The sequence below is a fragment of the Equus przewalskii genome, chromosome 27, assembly GCF_037783145.1.
Source record: "Equus przewalskii isolate Varuska chromosome 27, EquPr2, whole genome shotgun sequence".
NCBI classification, from domain to species: Eukaryota; Metazoa; Chordata; class Mammalia; order Perissodactyla; family Equidae; genus Equus; species Equus przewalskii.
Window position 1 is genome coordinate 6,053,232 of NC_091857.1, and position 9,400 is coordinate 6,062,631.

Genomic DNA, 9,400 nt, shown 5'->3' on the forward strand with positions numbered 1-9,400 from the left:
TTTAGTGGGACAAGCTGAGACAAAATAGCAAACAGATAGGTGATGTGTCAGGTGATGAAAACTGCAGTGAAAATAAAAAAAGCACCTTTGAGGCCTGAATGTAGTTAGGTAGCAAAATATAAAGCAGATGTGTAAGAAAATTCTGTTCTTGGAAAAGGGAAGAGATACTGCAAAGACCCTGTTAGTTTTCTGAGGCTGCTGTAACAAAGTACTACAAACCGGGTGACTTAAAACAGCAGAAATTTCTAGTCTCATAGTTTTAGAAGCCAGAAGTCAGAGATCCAGTTGTGAGCAGGGCCACACTGCTACTGGTGGGACTAGGGGAGAATCCTTTGCCCTTCCAGCTTCTGGTGGCACCAGGCGTTCCATGGCTGTGACTGCACAAATCCAATCTCTTCCCACTGTCTTCACATTGCCTTCTGTGTCTGTTTTCTCCTCTGTGTGTTTCTTATAAGGACACTTTCACTGGCTTTAATCCAGGATTATCTCACGTTGAAATCCTTAATTTCATTACATCTACAAAGACCTTTTTTCCCAAATAAGATCACATTCACAAGTTCCAAGAATTAGGAGGTAGTCGTTATCTGTTGGGGGCCACCATTCAACCCACTACAGGCTCCAAGGCAAGGATACACTACAGATATTCAACAAACAACGCCATCGTGCTGTATTACCATGAAGATCAGGTAGACAAATCACCAGGGGCAGTGTTACAGATTGAACTGTGACCCCCAAAACATATGTTGAAGTCCTCACACCTAGAATCTGTGAGGTGACCTTATTTGGAAACAGAGTCTTTGCAGATGACCAAGTTAAGATGAAATCATTAGGGTGAGTCCGAAAACAATATGACTGGTGTCCTTATAAGAAGGGGAAATTTGGACATAGACACAAGCATTCCCAGAGGGAAACTAATATTTGAAGATGGCTACGTAATGAGGGAAACAGAGATTGGACAGCAAGCCAAGGAATGTTAGACTGCTGGCTACCACCAGAAGCCAGTAAGTGGCAAAGAAGGATTCTACGGAGGCTCAGAGGAAGCTTAATCCTATAGACACCTCGATTTTGGTCTTCTAAACTCCAGAACTGTGAGACAATAAGTTTCTATTGTTTTAAGGCACATAGTTTGTGGTATTTTATTACAGTAGCCCTAGGAAACTAAAACAGGCAGGTATTATCCAGGGCATTAGGTGCCGATCACCTAGGGCTTTGAAGACCACGTATATCAATTAGGGACTATGTTCAGCTCCATGTAATAGAAAACTCAAATAGCAACTTAATTCATTTTCTAAATATGCATATCGTAATATTTTATTACATAACAAGAGGTTAAGGGCTGTTATGATATATCCAGCTTTTCATCAAATACTCAGAGTCATTCTAGTTATTTTTCTACACCATCCATAAAGCCTGGTCTCTATCCTTATAAAATACTTACCAAGTTTGAACGACATGCTCACATTCCAGAACACTGGAATAGGAAAGACCAGAGACAAAATAGCAGTACCAGCTGAACCTGCTACCATTACAGGAACATTCCTGAAACTATTGTAAAAATTTCTGGTTACGTCTTTTTGGTCTCTATCTTGCCTCTCTCTGTAAGGCATGAGAGGAAATGAAGTTTTGGGGATAATCACAGGATCACCTCAAATAAAATCAGAATTCTCTTAGTGAAGAAAGAGCAGAACTGGAAAAACTGGGCATCAGGTAGGCTTTGCAGTAGTGTGAGAAGGATTTGGAATTTTCTGCTGATAAACATTATAAACCATTTCAGATGATCTTGAATAGAGGATGCAAAATACTGACCTATGTTTTAAAAGGCTATCTCTGCCTGCACTGTTGGCTATGGAGCATAAAAGAACAAGGGTAAGAACATGGAGACCAGTGAGGACATTTAGGCAAGAGATAATGGTGGCTTAGAGTAAGATGCCAGCAGTATAGGTGGAGAATAGTGGTGGTTTTGGAAATAATTCTAAGTCAAAGTTGAGACAATTTTGTCAAGGTTTGAATTTGGGGTGTTTGCTAGAAAGAGGAGTCAAGGATCACTGAAAGATATTTGTCCTAAGAGACTAGATGATTGAAGTTGCTACATAGTGAGAAAGAGGATATTGTGGTAGAAACAAGTTTGATGGTAGAAGGCGAGAGTTTTGCTTTGTAATGTTAAGTTTGAAATGCCCATTACACTTGTCAACATAAATGTCCAATATAAAGAGGAGTTTATGAGTCCAGAGTTCAGAAATATATCCAGTTTGGAGATCTATATATAGTAATCATTCTAAAACAGATTCTTAAAATTTGTTTTGTAAAAAAACATCAATATGATAAAACAAACATCAATTTGCAAAAATACAAATATGAAGTTTAAGTAACTCACATTATTGTCATTAATAGTTTAGTGATTATTATCTAGGCATTCCCTATGCTTTGAGGTACGCATATAAGATAGATTATTGTGTGTTATCCGTTCAGAAATTTGCTTTTTTTCAATTATGTAACTTACTGTCGTCATAAAATGATTCTTGAAGGATGTATTGTGGAGTAAAAAGTACTAAACTCTCTTTGAAAGCCAGATCAGAAAAACTTTATTATATAAAAAATTTGCTTATTAGAATGTGCTTAAATCTGATGTTGTAAAAGCCAGATTATGTTATATTATTGAACATATTTATTTAATTTGAAAATAAGATTATCATGCTTTTCTGCACTCTCATTTTCATGACTACTGCTCTCTATTATCTTCTATTTTGAGCTGTGTTTGGGAGTTGGTTTTCTTTGTTTAATTGGTTGTGCTTCTCTTCCTGGCACTTTCATATGTTTCCCTGTACAGGATGTATTTTCAATAAGTTAAGGTCTTCACAAGTTATCTTAGGAACTACAAAAAGCTCTTCCACCATTTTGGATTTTCTTCTTAGCAGGTGGATTGAAGGTTGTGATTCTCTGTAGCTCAAGGCAGTTGATCCTCAGTAGGCGTAAATGCTCACAGCAACCAAAAAACTTGAAAAGCTTACTGTCTGTTCTCAGATATGCCTTTTCACATGAAAACAAAGATTCTGAATGCTACAGATAGCTGAAGAGACTTCTTTTTTTGAAATAAACCTAATACAGTAGCCACAAGCTATGAAGTCTATACAAGGAGTATCATTAAGGAGAGTCCTTCATGAACATTTCATTTGTAATTCATTTCCTATGAAATACAGGCTTATAACAGTAGTCAGTCAAAAAAGTAAATACACATCAATGTTGGATTATATACTGCACCATCATTGAAACATTTAATTCTTTTATCCCTGAATAGTTTTAGGTCATTCTAGTTAAATGAAATTTAAAAAGTGGGTAAGTGATTTTCACCAAATTTAATATAAATGTTGGTTGAACCTCAGAAATTCTATATAAATGAGCTTTGGCTTTAAACAACATGAGCGTTCATTTTGTACACAATAGAATGCTCTTCTATTGTTGACATAATGCCAGCATCATTTCCAAATAATAATTTGAAGGCACTTAGCGTAGTGATTTAACAGGTTTTTGGTGTTATGCAGCAAAAACGTAAAAGACGTCAAGTACCTGTGAATTAGTCTGTTCTCCCACTATGTGCATGTGACTACGTCATTTTACCCACTTTGTTTCCCAGTTTATAAAATAAAAACAGTTATCCAAGATAATTAGAGCTCTTCAGAAAGAACTGACTTTTCAGTTGTGTCACAAGGGGCCTTTAGCAGAGATGCTAATGGTTTTGTATGGTGAATCTAATTTTATTTTTGGATGATTATAATTATGACTGTCAAATGAGTAGTTTGAAAATCTTCTTTAAAACTTTTACAGCTTAAATATAGAAGCAATAGTTATTTTAACAATAGTTAAAAAATTTAGATGTTTATTACTATTACTATTATTATTATATAATCTATGTTGTCAATATGGAAAGAACTCTTCATGAGGGTAAATCATAACAGAGTCAGCAATGTCAGTGACTGATGGAAACTGACTGGGCAACTGAGAAGACCCTGAAAGGAAGGCTAGAACATAGACTTTGTAATCACAGTACATCTGAAATTACATTTATAGATAGCCTTAAGCCTACGAAGTGAATAGTTTCCTTTTGCATATAAATAAATATGATTATGTTTATTATTACTTCTCTTTGTTATGTGGATTTTAGTGAAAAACTGTGATCATGGTAGCTTGCAGCTATGAAAAAATAAGATAAAATTTAGAATGAGAAAAGAAGAAAAAATTATACAGAGGAAGTTATCATTTTAGAATTGGCAGGTACAAACCCAGTGATCATTTTCAGGATCATTTACCAGACCAAAAAGTTCAATAATTTTCTGCCCAATAGATCATTTTACTATAAACAGGGCTTAGAATGCAGACCTTAATTACACATGTAGTTCTTAGGTTGCTCATTCTAGTTTCTTTTTAACTTTTTACAGTGCCATTAGTTTTTCTCCATATCTTAAATTTATATCTGTCAAATGTTCCTTCAGTTATATTTTTTCTCAATTTCATTCCATATCATGTAAATATTTAATGTTTCTAAGTGACCTTTATGTTTGAATCTATCATGACGTTATATCAACAACTTGCAAAAACCCGCATCCAAATTGTTCCTGTTGAGTATGTACCACCAGGTCCACATTTAATACAGCTTCTTCCTTCGGACAGCTTTGCTATGCAAAGGCACAGATACCTGCTTCACAGGCTAAGAAAAACACTAATTTATAAGAAACAAAAATATTATTACTCTTGTATAGACTTTATTGGTGAATACAGAATTGTTATTCAAATTTTTATATATTTCATTAACATAGACTTCCCAATTTCTCTCATTAATACTCAGTTAAATAATCCCAATGTGTCACCGAATAATGTGAGACAATAAGGGTAATACTTTGTTGTGGGCAGAATTGTGTGTCCCTCCTGCCCCCTAAATTCATATGTTGAAGACCTAAGTCCTAGTATCTCAGGTTGTGGCTGTATTTGGAGATGAAGTCTTTAAAGATATAATTAGGGTAAAATAGTATTATGATAGGGTACCACAGGGCGAGCCCTAATCCAATATGACTGCCTTCTTTAAAAGAAGAATGCATTTGGATACAGACATGCACACAATGAAGAAAGAACCATGTGAAAACAAAGAGAGACGATGGCTATCTACAAGTCCAGGAAAGAAGCTTCGGAATGAATCAATCCTGATGACACCTTGATCTTTGACCTCTAGCTTCCAGAACTGTGAGAAAATAAATTTCTATTGTTTAAGTCAACTAGTCTGTGGTATTTGTTGTGATATCCTACCAAACTAATATATATATATATATATATTCAATTATCTTAAGTAAAAGAGGTAACTAAAACCTACCTATCATATAAAGTTTACCAGGGAACACAAAAGAATTAGTAGTAGAATATTTGAAGAATGATAAGGACAAAGGGGTAATGTCATTTCCTAACATCTTTAGCAATGCTAAAATTTATTGCTATATCAATGTTATTAATATTATAATATACTATCTCTAATTCTTTACCTATTCTATGTGAGTTACATTTAAAAAGTAATCTTAAGCACTATCAAACACTATAGTGGAAAAACCTTTGCCTTCCCTAAAGATTAGTGTTGTTTTTAGATATTGGTGCTACACTTAAATGAACAGTTGCCATATAAGGTATTTGTGTTCATCATAAACTTTTTAAGAATTTAATAACCAATCTTTTAAATTCAACATTTGTGATTCAGGCAAGATCCTGTTATGGTAAAATATTTGCAATCTGCTGAGTACTTCTTTTACAAAATGTTGATTTTCTTTAACGTTTATATAGTAAATGGCCATATTTACAGATTTTGACAATTAAATACAGGTACAGAAATGATAAAAATGAAGACCAAGAGGCTAGAGTTCTCACCTTGGGTTACAGTAACTAGATGCCTTTCATTATGCCCATTATCCCATGCTTTACTTCTGTCTCCTGATTTGCAAATAGAAAATAAAATATAATTTTTATTTCCTTCCAGTTCTAAATCCTTTTATCCATGGTCTATGATGGGAGTCAGTATAGGACCAGCGAGTAATTATGTTAGGTGTTTGGTCCACATAGTCTCCGTCATGAGTACTCAGCTCTCTCAATTCTGTTGTTGTAGTACAAAATGGGCTATGGATAACACAGAAAGAAATGAAAGTAGATGTATTTCAATAGACTTTACCTATCAAAATAAGAAGTGCGCCAGATCTGGTCCATATGCTGATTCCTGCTCAATGAGATTTACATATGACAATCCACAACCTCTTCAGACCTAGACAAGTATCTATGTCTATACTCCAAAGGGGAAACAAAGCCCATGATCTATGTCTCCTTGACAACATATATATGCCCAGTAGAAAACTGTGAAAAGATACAAGATGAAGCAAGTTGTAAAACAGTAAATTCAAAATATCAACAAATGTAAGTAGTCACAAGCACTAGCTAGTCACAACTAGTCCCATTATTGTAAATGAAAAGGACAATGAAATAATGCTCTACAACGTCAGTTTCATAAATACTAAATATTGTGATTACTACCACTTATTTAGCATTGCAGGGAAAATAAAATTCTCATTTTTTGCTTTTGAAAGAATGAATTATAATGGCCTTCTTGAAAAGCTATGTGGTAATTACTTATCAAACTTTAAAATACACGTTAACATCAATGCCACTCACTCCAGAAGAAACTGATAATCAATAGTGTTATAACCATCAAATAAATTGAATTCATAGTTAAAAACCCTCCATTAAAGAAAACATTGTACTCAAATGTGGTATGTTTATGAAGGCTAATAATCTGTACTTTTATTTCTGGTAACACCTCTCTGTATTTCGGAATTAAAATAATGTTGGTCCCCTAAATCAGTTGGGAAGTATTTCTTCCTCTTCTATTTTCTGGAAAAGGTGGTATAGTATAGGTGTCATATTTTAACTACTTATATAAATAAGCAGTAAACACTGTGGCATTAATATAAAATATTCATTTATAATTATGTTCATTGTTATATTAATTTTATTCATGTGTTGCTCATTGTTGAACAATGGTCAAATTTCTCGGCAAGCTTACAAACCATGAAAGCGTCAGAAGCATAATAACTTAAATAAGCATTAAGACTCAAATGAGAGAAAGTAAAAAGAAAGTTTTTTAAATCCTAGGGCCAGCCTTGTGGCCCAGTGCTTAAGTTGGTGCACTCCACTTTGGCGGCTCGGTGTTCACTGGTTCAGATCCTGGGTTCATCAAGCCATGCTGTGGTGGCATCCCACACAGCAGAACTAAAATGACTTACAAATAGTATACACAACTATGTACAGATACTTTGGGGAGAGAAAAAAAGAGGAAGATTAGCAACAGATGTTAGCTCAGGGCCAATCTTCCTCACCAGGAAAACAAAAAAGTATAAAATAAAAAAAGAGGAAGTATATAGGCCATAAAAGAGAAAAAAAAAATCCTTAGGGAATAGCCATGGGCATTCAGAGGAAACATGTGAATGCTAACCATATTTAAACCGCTTTTAAAGAAAACACATTTTTGGCTTAAATATTTCACTCAATCAATTTGTCAGCTGTCAATGAAAGAATGCTAATTATATACTATAAACATTTTTTGCAATGTAAATCCATGGTGTACAAACCAAATAAAATTTACATAATACTAAACATTTTCATCTGTGGGGGATCCATCAGCCTTCCACATTGATCGCAGGGACTTTTCTCACAGATGCTTTTCTACGTCATCAGGGTTATCCTCAGCTTAATTTTCAGTTTCCCCTTTGATTCTAGTTCTGCCTCTGATCTTTCTGGTGCCGAAGTGGTTGTGGGAGCAGCAATGTCTGCAGGATCTTGCAGTACCTGCAGGAGGAGTAGCCACAGTCTTTTCCTTCTTGTGTTTCTTGTGTTACTGGGTGACAGACTGGACAGGGTTGGAGGTTGCTGCAGATCAGGAGATCCAGGGGCCGATCTGGAGGATGAACTTCTCCTTACACACTGGGCGTGCTGAGGCCGCCTTCTTTTGCTATGTTGTCTTTTTGAGTTTCAGAGTCCCGCCCCTGGTACTTGTTGATGCTGACTGCCTTCTCAGTGGTGTGTTACTGCTTCTTAGGGCAGGGCGGAGCGGAGAAGGGGTGAGGGGACTCAAGGTGGCCTGAGGAACTCCAGGAGGTGGTGAGGGCAAATTGTGTTTGGTTGTGGGACGGTGCCTGTCGGGAAATCGGCTCAGGCTAGATGTTTTCTCTTGCTTTGATGATAGTGAAGGCAAATATCTCTGGGTGACTGGGTAGCTTATTTGAGAGGTGGAGAATGGGAGCACCTGTGCAGACGGTGATGTCTCCGTTTAGGAGGGAGGCTAGGGGACGTTCTTCTTTTTGGAGGTGGAGAAGGAGACTATCTCCTCTGTCTTCCAGAAGAATGTCTTCTTGGGGAAGGTGAGCTCCGACGTGGGGAAGGAGAAGGGAGAGGAGGAGGAAGATGAGGAGGAGGAAGAGGTCACCTTCTGACGGGCAGTGGGGGCCAAGGTCTCCGTCTACAGCGAGGGAAGCTTTTTGGCGCTTTCATCAAGAGGTACCCCGAGAAGGGAAATGTGTCTGCAGCCTGCCTACCTCGATATAATTCACATGAGACCTCTTGAGTCGCAAGTTGTTGAGGAGAGGAGGAGCTAGAGTCAGATAAAGACTGCTGCTTTTGTTGGCTGTCTTGACGTCTCTGATGTGCGGAATCTGCTGCTCGCATTTTGCCACTTTCTCTTTCTTAGTTTAGATAACTTCTAGGTTTGGACGCTGGTGAAGGGGGCTCTCTTTTCTTAGTGTCTTTTTTGTCCGTTTTCCTGAAATTCTCTCTAGAGAGACAAAACAAACGTCTTTTTCTTTTATGGGTGCACTGCGCAGTGTTGAAGAATAATGAGTTTTTGGTGGGGGACTTGCTGGAGGTGACGGCTGGTACCTTCATCTTGGGAGACTTGGTGGAAGGAGATAGCCTGCTAGTTTTTTGAGGATGGCTGGGGGTTCTCTTGGGAGGCCTCTGTAGTAGTGACCTAGAAGGGGTTGAGGAGGACGATGAGCTACTTCCGGACAAGGATGCTGATGAGCATCTTTTTGTCTCAATGGGGATTTACTCCTTTTATGCCTTGGTCGGGGAAACATTTGTCTTTGGTGGAGTTGTCCTTTGAGGAATGGCCACCTTCTTGAGCTCCTGCATGGCTATGATCTTGACCAGGATCTATGGTGCTGCCTAGGTTGAATATGGGAAGGAGAGCTAGAATGCACATGGGACCGCAATTTGGAATGAGATCGAGTGCCTTCTCCTTGCCCTTTCCTTTTTGGACATTTTTTTTTTTTTTCCAGAGAAGGTTCTCTATACCCTGATAAGTGTTCAGTTTTGAGAACTTTTA